This window comes from Mytilus californianus, unplaced genomic scaffold (assembly GCF_021869535.1).
Source record: "Mytilus californianus isolate M0D057914Y unplaced genomic scaffold, xbMytCali1.0.p SCAF_5, whole genome shotgun sequence".
Lineage (NCBI taxonomy): Eukaryota > Metazoa > Mollusca > Bivalvia > Mytilida > Mytilidae > Mytilus > Mytilus californianus.
The window spans coordinates 63,712,396-63,731,902 of NW_026262701.1; the positions used below are offsets into that span (position 1 = coordinate 63,712,396).

The window sequence follows — 19,507 nt, forward strand, 5'->3', positions numbered from 1 at the left end:
TGATAATCAAAAACTGAAGGAGATTAATTAGCAGTTATCTGTTTTATGATAATATTTTTACCCATGATTCCATAGTTATAAAACGAGATTTGGGAGGACCACCTATGGCGCTTTCCACTAATAATGGGGACATCGTGATCGCCTTACTATATAGCACAGCTTGCACACTTCCTCTAGTAATGGACTTCTGATATTATATATATAACCTTCGTCAACTTTGAAATTTAAAAATTATACCAGTTTAAATCTAACAGTGCTATTCATTTGGGATGTATAAATACGCAGCCTCTATTGTAATTACTTAACCTTCGTCAACTTTGAAAATTTAGAATTATACCAGTTTAAATCGAACAGTGCTATTCATTTGGGATGTATGTCTACACAGTTTCTGTTGTAATAACTTAACTTTCAGTGGCGGATCCAGGGGGGGGGGGGGTGTTCGGGGGTTGGAACCCCCCTTTTTTTGACGATCAATGCATTTGAATGGGGACATATATTTGGAACCCCCTTTCTCCTGGGTTTGAACCCCCCACCCCTGTGCAATTATAGAATTGCACCAGCTCCTATCGCACATTACTATTCTTTTGGGATGCATATCTATGCAGTCTCTGTTGTAAATACTTAACTTGTTTCAATTTCGAAATTTTAGAATTATACAAGCGTGGTTCGGTTTTTAATTTGTATTAATTTCAAGATTGTTTTTCGTAATATTAGAATAAATTGACAAGATTCATACTGATGAACGATATCTGTTTTTTCCGAAATATTTTTTGATACTTGTATTTACTGTTTCTTTTTAATATTGGTGTTGTTTTGCACACTTTTTTAGGCGTATATGTTATTTTTGTATTGTGTACAGTTTCGTTTTGCTTTTCATAACGATCTAGCGCCCTCGTAAGAAATTCGTTGACTAATATCTATAGACGTTATATTATAATTATATATATATATAATAAAAACTATAACACAAGTTTCCATACGTTTCGGCCATTACGGCCTTCTTCGTTGGGTTAGCTTATATTTGAAATAAAATTAACATAAAAACACAAATGTTAAAAGTCTAGCGCTTTCATCCTTCACGGGACTTATCAAGACGATGTTAAGTGTTTCCCGTTCTATATATGTAAAAAAATAAATACGTAACAAAACGATGACATAGAAACACCTAACAACGTCTTGATAAGTCCCGTGAAGGATGAAAACCAACATTTGTAGACGACGTAAAACTCACGGTTCCTCTACCAAAATCGTGTACGTATAAAACTAATAAAATGGGCATCCAATTATTTTGTGTTCTCTCAGCGGTCTAGGGTCTAATGTAATGGAATTTTATGCGACTGTCATACAAGTTAGAGGTTTGGCTAGCTTTAAAACCAGGTTTAATCCATCATTTTCTACTTAAGGAAATGACTAGCTGTACCAAGTTAGGAATACAACAGTTGTTTTCCATTCGTTTGATGTGTTTGAGCTATTGATTTTGCCATTTGAAAAGGACTTTCCGTTTTGAATTTTCCTTGGAGCTCGGTATTTAAATATTTTTGTTATTTTACTTTTCATGTACTGCTTTTCTTTTTATGAAGCAAACAGCTTGTTCGAGAATCTCTAGAATTTTGTCCTCGAATATAGAAAGATTCTGAGAGATTCGAATGAGAACTTTACAGCAGTAAACTATTGCTTTCTTTCCCTATTACATATACTCCCTTTATGAAATGACATCACAGTCAGAGTGAGAGATCGACTATCATAAATTTGTAAAAGGTAACCTCAAAAACAATTTAAAAAAAAAATATATATGGCATTTATGAATGAGTTGCACCGGTTGACGAGAAAATCAAACGGCGTAAATGACGTCATTGAACAATCGGAAATGAAAGGGAATAATTATTATATATAACCATTATTCAGTTATAATTTGGTGGATTATACCACAATTTTACTTACATTTGTATAATCCACCATTGGTCGTATATACTGAGATCGGATACCAATTGAGATATATTGGCATTTTCACTATTAGTCTTTAAATGAAATTCGTGCATGTTATGGCAAAATTATAAACCATCTAAAACTTGGATGGGTACTCATTGTTGACATGTAATAATTTGCTTTCTTCTTTGTTAAAGTTGGACATCTGACGTCAGGCTGCCATTCTTTTCTGGCATAGAAAATGCAATCATATTAAATTAACGGCAGTAAGAGGGTAAACTTTGCATCAGTACCAACTTTACTTTTACAATCTTTTTCTGTCCGTATCTGTATGATACTGGAAATGAACTCAAAATTGCTGAATAAAACTTATCCAGGATGTTTATGTGCAAGACTGTCTCAACTAGTTATGCGAGATAACTGCCTTAAAACTTTCCCACTGTTTTGCATTTAATTGCACTGTTCGACAATGAGTTCCAGTCGTTTATAGTTTGTGGAAAGAAATAATGTTTGAAAATGTCAGTATTACTGATAAAATTTTCAGTCGTTTTTGATTTGAAGTTCTTGATGTTCTGTTATTATATTCAATATGATGTTCAATGGGGACGGCTACCAGGTTGTTTACTATTTTGTACAGTATTACAAGGCGTTGTTCTTGCCTCCTTTTCACAAGAGGTTTCCATCCAAGCTTGGTCCTTCATCATGGAGGTGACACTACTTGTACACCTATAGTCTTTGCATACAAACCTAGCCACCATTCCTTGTACACTCTCTATAAATGGTTAATATCTTTCTGTAGATATGGGTCCCATACAGTGCAGGAGTAGTCCAGAACTGAATGAACAAGAGAGATGTACATGATGTACAATGTAGACAGTTTCTTTGAAATGTTTGTTTCAGGATTCCTTCTGACATGTCTGATAAATCCTAGGCTACAAATGTAGAGTTTGCCTTGTTGCAGATTTTATTTATATGAGATGACCATTTTAAATTATCCCTAATCCATGTAATCATGCTAATGATTATACCTAAATAAGGATTTTCATTGACTTGTTCTAGAACATGACTACTAAGAGTATAGATGTGTCAACTGGGACCTGCTACAGTGAATTGACATGAATTAGCACTTGCTAGCATTAAAACACGTTCCCCTGTTCTTTGCCCATTTATCCAGTGATCCTAGGTCTTTCTGTATTTGAAGTTGGTCCTGTAGTGAGTTTATTATGTTTATGGAGTTATATTAAAGACCATCATTGGCAAACAAACATACTTGGGATTTTCCAAAGAGCGGTATATTTTTGTAAGTCATTTATATGACATGTATAGAAAAAGGAGGGCCCATGCCGATGGATGTGGAAGTGGTTTGTAACAGTTTTCTGACTAAGTGGAAGTGGACAGTTAATCCCTTTTGGGGACTTTGAGGCGTCCAAATCAGAAAATCTCTACGGACTCAGAATGATCAATCCCAAAAGGAATTAGTTGACAGTACATTTTTGTAAGAGACTGCTGACCAATTTGATTATTAATTAATATTTATGATACATGTATAATAGTTTCAGAAAAATACAAAATCAATTTAAAGAAATAAGTTTTTTGTTAAAAAATGAAAAAAATTCTCAATTTAACTGAATTGTGACTTTTTGTCCTACATTATAATTTTATAAAACAGCCTTTATATAGTAGACTTATCGAAATATATTCAGCAAAATACAATAAAATGGCTAAATGTTCAGTGTAGTCAGAATATATTCATTTTAAAGACAGCTAGATCAGTGGTGAAATCTGTAGTCATTATCAATCCTTCCTTTCCAGATTACTTGAATGAATCGTTCTCTTTTCTTTTTTTTCATTTATATCTGAAGTTTAAAGGCAATTTGGAAGGAAATTTATTTATTTATCTATCAATCCTTTTTATACATATTTGGAATCAAGAAAATTCCAGCAGTAAAACTTTACACCCATTTAAAATATTTACAACAATTTAAAGTTTGTCATGTTAGAAATTTATTCAAAACAGCCAGGATGTTTATAGTACATTTTAGGTCTAAAAAAAAATCCTTAATGAATACAGGTTAAAAAAGGGGACAAAACCTGGCTTTTATAATGCAACAAAGCTTGGTCTTGTCACCCATACTAGCCAAACACATTTGAATTGCAAGCCTCACTTTCAAATGTATAAACAGCTGACTTCACATCTACAAATGTACTTATCTAAGACACAAAATGTAAGAGGTTATGATTATTTCTTCAGGAAATAAGTGTCTGTTGATGTGAAAGTCAATCTGAATTTTTGATCCTCAATGACCAAACTATTTTAGTTGATTTATAAAACAGAAAAACGAAAAGTAATTGTGAATCCTGGAAATCTGCATATTTGAGTGGTTAATTTGCTGTACATCCATATGACAACTCAGTGAATTTCACATTGAATAAATATGTGGTTGTAACACATAATTTAATTTTACTTAGAACAAAAAAAAGTAGACAAACCAGTTTTCTCTCTCTCACCTGCAACTAAATTTGCATAAGCAAGATATAGAAATGGCAATGAGTTACATTTTCAGTATATTTATCATTGAATAATAAAATGCCTAAATAATTAAAATATTTTTTTTATAAAGAGTAAGTATGTAACACAGTAGGTATATTTTTTTTTTTCACTTTTAGTTGTTTAAAATATGTATTTATAGAATTCATTTACAACTTCATAATTTAATGACACGATATAAGGAAAGACTTTTAATAACAAAATACGATTTTTTTCTTTTACTTTTCTTTTAAATTAATATCATACATCAATCAAATTGAAATTTGTATGTACAATGGGTAAACTATTTCATATCAAAGGAAGAAAATAACTACCTTATCCATAATTAGTATTATAATGTTATTTAAGACAAGTTAAAAAAATGCTAACATATATTCCAATATTCATCTGATAGAAACCTGTTTTTTTTTAGAGGAATACAATTCACCTTTTTTTATTTTTTTAAGGTGGGTTATCAACAAAGAGTACAATTGATAACTTTCTGATATACATGTATATATATATATATATATATTATTGCCACCTGAAATATATGAAAAGATTTGACAATAGTGGGTTTTAGCACATCTAAAATTGTCTCCATTCAACTTCCTGTTCCTGATTACATTTTGACAACAATATGGCTGTTTCTATGAATCATTAAATTATATTTCAAATCCACGCAATCCTCTTTTAATATAGATATAAAGTGATATTTGATTACTACATTGTACCTATCGAAAATTGGATAGAAAAGTAGATTTTAAACTCACCTGGCCCAGGGGGCCAAGTGAGCTTTTCTCATCACTTGGCATCCAGCGTCGTCGTCCGTCGTCGTCTTCTAGTGTCGTCTGTTAACTTTTACAAAAATCTTGTCCTCTGAAACCAATGGGCCAAATTTAGCCAAACTTGGCCACAATCATCATTGGGGTATTTAGTTTAAAAAATGTGTCTGATGACCCCGCCTGACAACCATTGAAGTTGGCCAACATGGTTAAAAATAGAACATAGGGGTAAAATGCAAGTTTTGTCTATTATTTTGAAAACCGTTATAAATAGAGAAAATCTGACTGACATGGGCAAAAATGTTCAGAATGTTGAGCTCTATCAATTGTCTATATTAGTGAAAACTGTCAGACAACTTCTTATAGGAGTTATTGCCCTTAAATGACAAATTTTACCATTTTTTTTCATTTTTGCCTTTTATCTTGAAAACTATAACAGATAGAGAGAAACTTAAAACTACAAAAGGATCAGCAAGACAAGTTCTACAAATACGTCAACATGGTCGAAATTGTCAGTCGACTCCTTGTTAGAGTTATTGCACTTTGATGATGATTTTTACCAATTTTTTGCATTTTTGCCTTTTATCTTAAAAATTATAATAGATAGATAGAAACTTCAATTTGCAAAAATGATCAGCAAGACAAGTCCTACAAATAAGTCCACATAGTCGAAATCGTCAGTCACCTCCTTATTAGAGTTATTGCCCTTTGATGATGATTTTTACCAATTTTTTGCATTTTTGCCTTTTATCTTAAAAATTATATTAGATAGATAGAAACTTTAATAAGCAGAAATGATCAGCAAGACAAGATCTACTCTTAAGACAATATGGAGGAAATCGTCCGACGACTCCTTTTTGGAGTTATTGCCCTTTAATGACGATTTTTACCATTTTTTTGCGTTTTGCCTTAGATGATAAAAATAATAATAGATAAATAGACACTTTAAATCACAAAAATGATCAGCAAGGCAAGATCTACTAACAAGTCAAAATTTTGCCGATATAGTTAGTAGACGGTCACCAGACTTGGGGTCAATTACATTGGAATGTAATTAATTAAATTACACGTTACATTGCAAAATTGATCAACTACACTAATAACCATTACACAGTTTTTGGAATGTAATTAATTAAATTACAATTACTTTACTAAAGTAATTAATTAAATTACAAATTACATTTTATCACAATTTTATTAAAAAATATGTTTTGCAAAATATATATATATGTATAATTTTTGCACCTTATGTTTGCGGTATACCATCTTTTCCGCAAGTTTATTGTTTTCTGTTTGGTATTAAATTAATAATTAAGATCCATTTTGTTACATCTGGTGATCCATTTATTTGGCAATCGCCATGGCAGTCAGCAGGGTTTAAGAACATCTGTTGTTCGACCTGCTAGTCAAATGCGTTTTGTTAAAATATACTTTTTCACTTTTTTTTTCTTTTGAAAAATGTTGTTTGTGCTGTATTTAGACCCCTCTACCAAGAAATTTGTTTTTCATGCACACGTATAAAAATTGCGGTTTTTATCCAATGCAATCATAGGTTTGAACGTTGTTTTCAATTTAGACTCGTTTATATTTATATATAAATATATATATATCATGTTTATAATTACTCTAAATATCAGCACAACAATGTTAAATCTTCAAATTTGTGGAGGCAAATTTTAGTTCTTCCCTGGCTGGGATTCGAACTCATGCTATTGGGATATTGTGACAACACCGCCCTGCACTGTGTCCAGCGCTGTAGACCACTCGGCCACCTAGACTGAACTAAAAAATTTAGCTTTCAGTGGCCTAGTGTTACCTTTCCTCGTCAGTAGAATCTAGAGTTGTAACACAGTACATGATATATTAGGCATGAAGATGGAATTGATTGCAGATTAGCTAAATTATCTGTCGTAAATTAAAGGATTGTAAGATGCAGTCACAGAAATAATTATTTGGTAAGTAGGTCTAAACAAGTGACAACTCTACAACAGATCCATCCATTGGATCACCAGTGAAGGAAATACACGGCTGAAAACACATATTATATTCATAATTACTCTAAATATCAGCACAACAATGTTAAATCTGCAAATTTGCGGAAGCAAATTTTAGTTCTTCCCTTGCCGGGATTGGAACTCATGCTATTGGGATATCGTGACAACACCGCCTACACTGTGTCCAGCACTCTAGACCACTTAGCCACCTAGACTGAACTATAAAATTCAGCTTTCGGTGGCCTAGTGTTACCTTTCCTCGTCAGTAGAATCTAGAGTTGTAACTCAGTACATGATATATGAGGCATGAAGATGGAATTGATTGCAGATTAGCTTAATTATCTGTCGTAAAGGATCGTAAGATGCAGTCACAGAAATAATTATTTGATAAGTACGTCTAAACAAGTGACAACTCTACAACAGATCCATCCATTGGATCACCAGTGAAGGTGATACACAGCTGAAAACACATATTATATTCATAATTACTCTAAATATCAGCACAACAATGTTAAATCTGCAAATTTGTGGAAGCAAATTTTAGTTCTTCCCTTGCCGGGATTGGAACTCATGCTATTGGGATATCGTGACAACACCGCCTGCACTGTGTCCAGCGCTCTAGACCACTCGGCCACCTAGACTGAACTTAAAAATTCAGCTTTCGGTGGCCTAGTGTTACCTTTCCTCGTCAGTAGAATCTAGAGTTGTAACACAGTACATGATATATTAGGCATGAAGATGGAATTAATTGCAGATTAGATATATATATACTTTTTCACTTTTTTGGTCTTTTGGAAAATGTTGTTTGTGCTGAATTTAGACCCCTCTACCAAGAAATTTGTTTTGCATGCACACGTATAAAAATTGCGGTTTTTATCCAACGCAATCATAGGTTTGAACGTTGTTTTCAATTAAGACTTGGTTGTATATATATATATATATATATAAGTCTAAATTGAAAACAACGTTCAAACCTATGATTGCGTTGGGTAAAAATATATATATATATTATGTGTAAAATATACATGTAAGCTGCTATTATAGGTCAGCTATTATCATTAAATTTCTAAAGATTTCACTTTCCACTGTTGCCAAAGGTAAGAGATCACTGGCAACAAACATCACAATAGCATCGGTTAATAATTTGTAACTGCCTTTGGTCAGAGATACCATATTTTGAATTTCCTTTAATTATGGTAGTCAACTTAGGTTGTTCACTTATTTTCTTCCAAGAAGAAGGATTTCTCTGTGCTTTCTCTGTAATATAAATAAAAAAATATAAATAAATTGCAAATTTCTCAATTTTATTTTAGCTTTACAAATATTAAAAATATGCTTGTCACAATATTGAAATTAAACTGAACAACACTTATATATGATTCTCACAAATTTATTTTTAAATTATAAGACTTATAAATAATTAAGCAAACATTTCTGCATGTCATATAAACAATATCAAAACTTAAAAATAAATTACAGATTTGTGTATTAAAAAAAATATGTACCTGAAATATTAATATTTATTTGTGAAATAAATATTATTTTTCAATTAATATTAACTTAATTTCTTACCATTAACACCAAAAAAGTACATGTAATTGAAATGTAATTGAAAAGTAAATTTAGCATTACATGCTTTTTTCAATGTAATTAATTAAATGACCATTACATGTAATTTAAAAAGTGCTCAATTGCACATTATATATATAATTACATTCAATTACATGGCAAATTGTAATGCATTACACTTAATTACCATTACATTTTCAGTTACATGTACCCCATCCCTGACTGTCACTCTTTATAGGAGTGATTAAATGGGATTTTTTTTACCCTCTTTTGTGTTTTGAGCAAAAACTAAAGAAGATAGAGAGAAACTAAACAGACTAAATGATCAGCAATACAAGATCAACAAAACAGAGATTTTTGTCATGAATTCTATTAACCGGATTTTCGAAGGAAATATCGGTTATTGATTTGGGGATGTACGGCGGGCGGACAAACAGTGTCTCTTCAATAATGTGAAAACGCTGTGATGATTTTTTTTCAAATTTAGATATGTTGTTTCTTGTGACTAAATGAAGGTCTAATTCAATTTTCACTATTTTAGTATTTATCCTTTTTGAGTTATCGCCATTTGTAATATCCAAAAGTGGTATTTTAAAATATTTTTCTCTTGTTATCATATTATGACTAAGCATAGTAAATGTCTTATGATCTCAAAATTAAAATTGGAGTGACAGATTTATTTGAAATTTTCTATTTCCTAAGTGGTGATGATTATAAGCTATATTATTAGACATTTTGAAGTTAATTACATTATTAAATATTATATATGTAATGTTAGAGTACTATGTTAAAGCATAGTTCTGTTCAAAAGAATAACCCTTCAGATTTGCAAGTATGATTTTCATTATTAATTAGATCTGGGAAATATCTTAGCATATGATAATCATTGGAGTGACAGATTTATTTGAAAATTTTCTGTTTCCTGATAAGATCTGTAGGACTGTATATATAAAGTTTGAAATTTACTAGAAGGACTGTATAAATGAAGTTTGAAATTTACTGTTCATTATTAGACATTTTGTAGATAATTAAGTCTCCCTAAACCATATATATTCTTACCCCCACCCCCCTTACAATTTGAGAATGTGCTTTTATCTTGTAAACGGTCGAGATCCCCACCCCTAAACCATATATATTCTTGCATGGGACAATAAAACAAATCAAACGAAATATAGGGGAAGTCCAGAGGGGTCACCCCCACCCCCCTTCTTTTTGAAAACTTGTAAACGGTCAAGATCCCCACCCCGAAACCATATATATTCTTGTATGGGACAATAAAACAAATCAAATGAAATAAAAGGTGAGTCCCCTGGGGTCAACCCCACCCCCCTCCTGTTTAAGAACTTGTAAACGGTCGAGATCCCCACCCCTAAACCATATATATTCTTGTATGGGAAAATAAAACAAATCAAATGAAATATAGGGGAAGTCCATGAGGGTAACCCCCACCCCCCTTCTTTTTGATAACTTGTAAACGGTCAAGATCCCCACCCCGAAACCATATATATTCTTGTATAGGACAATAAAACAAATCAAATGAAATACAGGGGAAGTCCACGGGGGTAACTCCCACCCCCCTTCTTTTTGAAAACTTGTAAACGGTCGAGATCTCCACCCCTAAACAACCATATATATTCCTGTTCATCATTTCAAGAAGATTTAAATGACATACAGGGTCAATCCATAGGCGTCACTTATGCATATCACAAACCAATTTGTACTGGACTTTGCCCAATGTCAGGCGACCATGGGAATGACGAATTATTGGAGCTTTGTTTGGGAGACTTCGTAACAGCATCCTGTTACAATTATTTCTTGTTACTGATAAGTTTTATAGATTTTGAAAAATCATTGTATTAATGATAAATAAGATTTTGGATTTTTTTCTTCTTTTCTTTGGTAAATTGTTTGTAGAATTTTGTGGCAAGTTTGTTTGTTATTCTGTAAAAACTAATTTTCTGAATGCTACATATTTTTTTTTGATGAAGTGAACTCCTTTAAAACTAAGCTTATATTGTTTATTAATAAACATATATTTAGATTTCTGATTTTGGGCCCAGTTTTCAAGTTGGTCCAAATCGGGGTCCAAAATTAAACTGTGTTTGATTTCAACATAAATTGAATAAATATAGGGTTCTTTGAAATGCTTAATCTAAACCTTTCTTTTCATTATTAATAAGATAATACCACATTGAGGTCCAAAGGGTCCTAAATTAAACTTTTGTTTAATTTCATCAAAAATTGAATTCTTTGGTTCTTTGATATGCTGATTCTAACAATGTTTGAGTGTTAAATCATATCTCATTTAGAGAACTTAGTCATCACTGGTTTTTTTTTTTTTTTATTATTGATTATAATTTAAAAAATTGCATCAAATCTTATATTAGAAAAATTTTATCCAGTTTGAGTTATTTCCCTTTGCACAGAAAATATTATGGATAAAATTAACCTGTGTTTCATTTCAACATAAATTAAATATATATAGGGTTCTTTCAAATGCTAAATCTTAACCTGTATTTAAATATAAGATTTTGAAAAATCATTGTATTAATGATAAATAAGATTTTGGATTTTTTCTTCTTTTCTTTGGTAAATTGTTTGAAGAATTTTGTGGCAAGCTTGTTTGTTATTCTGTAAAAACTTATTTTCTGAATGGTATATATTTTTTTTTTTGATGAAGTGAACTCCTTTAAAAACTAAGCTTATATTGTTTATTAATAAACTATATTTTAGATTTCTGATTTTGGGCCCAGTTTTCAAGTTGGACCAAATCAGGGTCCAAAATTAAACTTTGTTTGATTCAACAAAAATTGAATTTATGGGGTTGACCCGGTTCTCTGAAATGCTGAATCTAACCATGTATTGAGAGATTTTTTATTGTGGGCTCCTTTATCAAATTGGTCCACATTGAGGTCCAAAGGGTCCTAAATTAAACTTTTGTCTGATTTCATCAACCATTGAATTCTTGGGTTTCTTTGATATGCTGATTCTAATATGTACTTAGATTTTGGATATTGGACCATAAATAAATGTCCAATTTCAAATATTTCAGTTCTTTGACCACATTCATTTTGTGTCACAAACCTATGCTGTGTCAAATATTCAATCACAATCCAAATTCAGAGCTGTTTTAAGCTTAAATGTAGTGTCCATACTTGCTCAACTGTTCAGGGTTCGACCTCTGCAGGAAAATCCGGTTTGCTGTCACTCTGACAGCCTCTTGTTCTCGTCTACAATGTTGGAGAGTGTCCTTTGTTGAATATGCACATAGACCAAGGTGAGCGACACAGGCTCTTTAGGGCCTCTAGTTTATGTGTATTTACGGGATCTTGCCTTTTGTTTACCAACAAGTTATGGTCAAATATGAGCCTTCTATGAATCCCTGGACAACTGGAAGACATCTCTTAAAGCAATGCAGTTTCAACAGTTTAGTTGTAAAGACTAAACAGTAAGTAGATAATTGTAGATGTTTCAAAAGAGGGACAAAAACACGTGGTCAGAGAATGGGTAAAACTTTTTTTTTAAATCTTTGGCAAAGGCTTCTTGTGTAATTTCCATCTCTTATACGTAATTTTTGCATCTTTTTATTCTTTAAAGTGAAACCCTCAAGAAAGAAATAGGTTTTTTTGACAGTAAAAGTTTTGCCAATAACGCCATTTTGTTCTTTCTTTGAACTGGGAAATATACACACCATAAGAAGGGGTCAAAGGAACATCATGCCCATGTTAGGCAAATGTCAAAATTTGTCAATAGTATACCATCTGGTTGCAGTAAGAAACACTGCTAATGATGAAGAAGATGATTTATAAGCTTTCATTTGTCGGTAGGTTCCTTATCATGCTTATGAATTATTGGTAGTAGTTAAATGGAAAGTTAGCTGGCTACATGACTGAATTTATGTTGAAAGTCTTAGAGAGTCTTACTTTACTGTTATTAAACTTATATGATATATCTAATACACAATATTCTCTGTACCTTTCAAAACTTGTACAGTAAAATGTTTTCTCCCATATATTACTTTTATAAAATTATAAAGTATAAAATCTACATCCTGTCGGAATATTTTAAACACAAGCATAAAATATTTGAATGTATCTACATTTTGCAACTCCATAACAACGTTTATAATACATTCTGGTCCAGCACAACTGGCAAGTGTACAGTACATAATATATATTAACAAATAAATCTCATTTCATCAACTTACTGCAAAATATGTGAAAATGGCACATGTGATTCATTTCCTCCAAAAGAGTTCATTTTATAAATTTACATACCAACTTATCCCTTCACTGAGAAATGTATCCTAAATAATGGAAAAGTCCACAAAGTCAGAAAATTCTCCCCCAACTGAAACAACTGTTTTTTAGGCAATTAAATTTAGAATAGGAAAAAGATTTTAAAATTGTTTAAATTTGGTGAACACAGAAACAAAAGGAAAAAATATAAAATTGAAATGAGATGCTTCAAAGTTCATCCTTTCCTTTTTAGTCCCCTACTGACGAAGTCGAAGGGGACTTTAGGTTTGCACTCCGTCAGTCTGTCCGTCTGTTCATCTATCCGTCTGTCCATCTGTCCGTCTGTCCATCCGTCAGTCCGGTAAATCAGCTTTCCACACTTTTTTTCTTCGTTCTTGAAGATATTGATTTGATATTTGGTATATAGTTTTATCATGACAAGTTATAGATCAAGTTCGAATTTTGTTCCGGTTTGATGATTTAGTCCAGAGTTATGGACCATAACTCTGGACCATATCTAATGTTAGAGTACTATGTTAAACCATATATCTGTACAAAGGGAGATAACTCATTTTTAGCTCACCTGGCCCAAAGGGCCAAGTGAGCTTTTCTCATCACTTGGCGTCCGTCGTCCGTAAACTTTTACAAAAATCTTCTCCTCTGAAACTACTAAGACAAATTTGACCAAACTTGGCCACAATCATCATTGGGGTATCTAGTTTAAAAAATGTGTCCGGTGACCCAGCCAACCAACCAAGATGGCTGCCATGGCTAAAAAATAGAACATAGGGGTAAAATGTAGATTTTGGCTTATGTGGGGTTGCTGCCCCTGAATTGGTAATTTTAAGGAAATTTTGCCGTTTTTGGTTATTATCTTGAATATTATTATAGATAGAGATAAACTGTAAACAGCAATAATGTTCAGCAAAGTAAGATCTACAAATAAGTCAACTTGACCAAAATGGTCAGTTGACCCCTTAAGGAGTTATTAACCTTTATAGTCAATTTTTAACCATTTTTCGTAAATTTTTGTAATCTTTTACAAAAATCTTCTCCTCTGAAACTACTAAGACAAATTTAACCAAACTTGTCCACAATCATCATTAGGGTATTTTGTTTAAAAAATGTGTCCGATGACCCCGCCTGCGAACCAAGATGGCCGACATGGCTAAAAAATAGTACATAGGGTAAATGCAGTTTTTGGCTCATATCTCTGAAACCAAAGCATTTAGAGCAAATCTGACAAGGATAAAATTGTTCATTAGGTCAAGATCTATCTGCCCTGAAATTTTCAGACCAATCAGGCAACACGTTGTTGGGTTGCTGCCCCTGAATTTGGTAATTTTAAGAAAATTTTGCAGCTTTTGGTTATTATCTTGAATATTATTATAGATAGAGATAAACTGTAAACAGCAATAATGTACAGCAAAGTAAGATCTACAAATGAGTCAACATGACCAAAATTGTCAATTGACCCCTTAAGGAGTTTTTGCCCTTTATAGTCAATTTTTTACAATTTTCATAAATTTTGTAAATTTTTGTAAATTTTTACAAAATATTTTCCACTGTAACTACTGGGCCAAGTTCATTATAGATAGAGATAATTGCAAGCAGCAAGAATGTTAAGTAAAGTAAGATCTACAAACACATCATCACCAAAACACAATTTTGTCATGAATCCATCTGTGTCCTTTGTTTAATATGCACATAGACCAAGGTGAGCGACACAGGCTCTTTAGAGCCTCTAGTTTATAAGACATTCTCTGTTAAATTATTTGAAGAATTTTTTGGCAGGTTTATTTGTTATTTAGTATAAACTAATTTTCTGAATGCTATATATGTATAAAAAAATTATGAAGAGAAATCCTTTAATTAGATAAATTTTTTTTTTATTAATAAAATTGAGAATGGAAATGGGGAATGTGTCAAAGAGACAACAACCCGACCACAGAACAGACAACAGCAGAAGGCCACCAACAGGTCTTCAATGTATTTCAATACATAACATTGTGTAGATAAAAGTTGTTGTCATTTTATAGATCAGTTACAAATCTATATTAGTTTGTGACAAATGAAAGAAAAAATATTTGGAACTATTAATTATATTTGATTATAATTTGAAAATAGATATACACTGTATTACATCATATCTAATTTTAGAGAACTATTAATCATATCTAATGTTTTTACACTCATATAATCAGTTTTCCACACTGTTTTTAGTCATGCTTGAAGATATTGACATGATATTTACTTTTTGTTTACACCATGACAAGTTATAGAACAAGTTAGCATTTTGTTCCAGTAAAATGAATTTTTACCTGGTAGGGGACTATGTATTGCCATGCAATACTCTCAGAATGCTTGTTTAGCTTCTTTTAATCGAAGTTTGAATGATGTTAAAATATTTAATCTTGAGCCTCTTCTTATCACTTACTTTTCCATCTCTAATTTTTTCAACTCTTTTTACTTCTTCCGCAATGAAAGATTCGTCTTTTTCCAAAACTTGTTTCATTGTTTTTTACGTAAACATCTGCCGATTTTTTCTGAGATTCTTCTTTAAATTTTTCAGCTGCTTTCTCCACTTCTGTAACTACAGCTGTCTTTTTGTCATTGTTAGCTGCATTATAAAATTTTGTGACAAGTTCGTCAAATTCTTGTATACAACCTTTGTTTATCTCCATATGGATAAGTCTCATCAAACTTAACAGGAACTTCTTTGTGGTGCTTCACAATCAAGAATATAAATGTATTCGATACTGTATGTATTCCATGTATTCTGGGGTAACTGAACTCTTTATTCTGTTGTCTTTTAACTATGAAATGTATTCCTGCTACAGATCTAGAATGCACATTAGTGTGTGTACCTTTTTCCATGACAGAAATAATTTATCTGTAATAACTGTCATTTCAAATACATCATACCCCAGCTGCCTTTAAAATTTACAAGCTAATGAAATTGAAGTTGTTCACCTGAAAATATTTTTATTTTTTTTTATTTTTTATTTTTTTATTTCCAACTAAAGCATATACAAATATGAATATAATACATGTCAGATATATACAATGTCATTATTATAAATAAATTTTTGGTTAATAGTCATAAGTCAAATGACAAAAATAGTCATTAGCATGTATTCAATAACTGGTTTTCAAAACTTTCCATACATTGTCAAATTTAGATATTTTTATGCCCCCGCCGTAGCGGAGGGGACATTATGTTTTACCCTGGTCCGTCTGTACGTCCGTCCTTGCATCCCAAAATTGGTTTTCATTCTCTAACTTTTAGTTTGCCTCAACCAAATGTTATGAAACTTATTACCACAAAACACAGATCAAGTGTGAATTTGGGTGGCGTCACTTATACCTTTCTAGAGCTATGCCCCTTTACAAATGGAAAAATTGCAGATTTATTTTTGTTTCTGTTCTCTAACTTAAGTTTGCCTCAACCAAATGTTATGCATCTTACACACAATGCTTATTACCTTAAAACACAGATCAAGTTTGAATTTTGGTGGGTTAACTTTTATCGTTCTAGAGTTTTGCCCCTTTACAAATGCAAAAATTGCTGAATTTTTTCGTTTCCTTTCTCTAACTTAAGTTTGCCTCAACCAAATGTTATGAAACTTATACACAATGCTTATTACCACAAAACTAAGATCAAGTAAGAATTTGGGTAGCGTCACTTATACCGTTCTTCAGTTATGTCCCTTTTTAAAGTTATATGCAAGCGGGGGGCATCATCTGTGTCCCATGGACACATTCCCCATTTATTTTATTTTTTACAGCTATCAAACTCTCTAATTTATACATATCTTTCAGCTTTATTTTAATTGCTTGCAATGAGAGATTCTTTTTAAAGCATCTAGAATTATACATATATATATATTGTTTAACCCTTTAGCACCCAATCCCCCCTGTAGGCGTGATGGCGACAACCATTCTTTGATGGCCCGTATGACCCTCCATACCTTTTTTGAACTGCCCCAGCTGAACTGTCATGATAGCAGGGACTTCAACCAAGCAGTTCATGGTCCATAAACTCTTCTCAGATGTCTGTTCATGAAAATATGGCACTTTAAAGGCCGTTTAAGAGTTCAAAATCGGAAAAACGTGAAAAGTAGCCAAATCAGGTGGGGGTGGGCATCTTTTGATGGCCACTACGTAACTGGTAGTGACTGTAGGTATAAACTATTATCATAAATGCATGCATAGGTGGTAAAGGAACACAACGAGGTATAATATGGCCAATAGGAATCTAGTCTGTAAAATCTAGGTCACCGTTTTGTCAAAAATCCGTAAAAACGGACATTTAGGCACACCTGACTTGACAATAATAATTCCCCAGCAAGACACTTAAGTCCAATATACTCCCAGTTAGCATGAATGGACTGCTGTAACTATAGGGTAATACTTGAATGACAAAGAAAAACAGTCTGGTCAATGTTCACCTCTCAAGGTCGTTTAAAAATCGGAAAATAGACGGAAAATTTACATTTTTCAGTGGGGGTGGGTTGAAACCCACGAGAAAATATTCCACCTCCCACCCCACCCCCCACCCATGCCATCCGCCCCCAAATCTCAATACATAGTTTAATAGATGAGCATCAGTTACAGCATCAAGAGTCTGCTAATTTGCATATAATTTGCATATGATTGCAAATTTTCGAAAATGCCTGATTTTCCAGAAATCTCTTGGGGGCGAATGAGTTAAACTAAAAATATTTTTTTCCCGATTTTCAACCTCTAAAGAGTGTTTTGGTCAGTTTAACACCCCAAAACGACCCTCAAACCAGACAGAAGTCAAATTTAAAAATTTTGATCAAATCGTTTAACCCTTTAGCCCCCAATCCCGCCTGTAGGCGTGATGGCGACAACCATTCTTTGATGGCCCGTATGACCCTCCATACCTTTTTTGAACTGCCCCAGCTGAACTGTCATGATAGCAGGGACTTCAACCAAGCAGTTCATGGTCCATAAACTCTTCTCAGATGTCTGTTCATGAAAATATGGCACTTTAAAGGCCGTTTAAGAGTTCAAAATCGGAAAAACGTGAAAAGTAGCCAAAATCAGGTGGGGGTGGGCATCTTTTGATGGCCACTACGTAACTGGTAGTGACTGTAGGTATAAACTATTATCATAAATGCATGCATAGGTGGTAAAGGAACACAACGAGGTATAATATGGCCAATAGGAATCTAGTCTGTAAAATCTAGGTCACCGTTTTGTCAAAAATCCGTAAAAACGGACATTTAGGCACACCTGACTTGACAATAATAATTCCCCAGCAAGAAAAATCATGTTGTATGGGTTGTTGGGGAATAAGAGAAAAAGGTTATACAACAAGTTACATAAATTGAGGTACATCTTTAGATTAACTGTATACCACCATTTTTTATTGTAAAATAGCAGAACACAATCTTTGCTTATATCTGCAAATTTTGAGACAGGCTGGCAATTAATGTGTAAGACTGTTTATTTGAATAAAAAATCAATAAGTTTATTATTGCATTATTTAGAATGTTTAACTTATATAAAAAAAATGTTTTTTTGCTCGAATCAATTTTTCAATTTAGTCATTTAAGGGGAGATAACTCTAATAGTAAAATTTTTACAAAGGAATGATAATGAAATTTTCATTTTTTACCAGTAGCTAAAAAAACAAGGTTGGTGACACCATTTTTGCTTTTTATTTTATTAAAACATATTATAAAACCAATCTTCTCATATTATATTTCAAAATTCTATTACAAAGATTTCTTTTAATTCACAAATATTTCATGAACAATCTGTGCAAAATTGGGCAATTTTTCATGAATTGTAGCTTGAAAAAAGGACCGTGACACATACCATGCATACTTTTTATTATAGTTTTGAAAAAAGCATGGTAAAATCTACATTTTGGCAAAGTTTAATAAATTTCTATTTTGGGAAATATATACCAATGATCCACTTTAACCTATCGATGATCCATGTAAATAAGGTCAAAGTCAGATGAACTCTGCCACAAAAACATGCACACCTTGCTATTATTCCATACACCAAATATATTTGACCCACTGCAGCTGTTTATAGTATCTGAGATAGGGACTTGACCAAGAAAACTTAACCTTGTTCACTGATCCATGAAATGAGGTGGAGGTCAGGTTAACCATATCTGACAGACACTAGTTACTAAATATAGTTATCCTGTAACTCCTAATAAGTGAGACATTCACATGACGATAAAAATTATACAGTTTTTTTAGCAGTCGCTGGACCCAAAAATAAGGTCAAAGACAATGATCATAGGATAGATGGAAAATTTGTAACAAAACGCATCTATATACAAGGTATAAAGCATCCAGATCTTTTACCCCCTAAAATACAAATGAAATATAAAGCTATACAAATAGTTTATGCAGTTGCCGCCACCACCATTGGCTTGTATTCTCTATGACTTGCAATGCAGGGAGATAAAAAACCTGC

The 19,507-nt window shown here is 32.4% G+C and overlaps 1 protein-coding gene across 2 annotated transcripts in view; it reads left to right on the forward strand.

Annotated features, from left to right (window-relative positions):
- Positions 1 to 1,687: 1,687 nt before the first annotated feature.
- The window catches only part of LOC127701140 (ranBP-type and C3HC4-type zinc finger-containing protein 1-like), a 494,271-nt gene continuing 476,451 nt past the window's right edge, over positions 1,688 to 19,507 (forward strand). Inside the window, exon 1 of one of the 2 annotated variants that reach the window (XM_052204944.1) lies at positions 1,688 to 1,758. The gene's annotated coding sequence lies outside the window, so the exon portion shown is untranslated. The remainder of the gene's footprint in view (positions 1,759 to 19,507) is intronic. The other variant, XM_052204946.1, reaches the window with a different exon arrangement.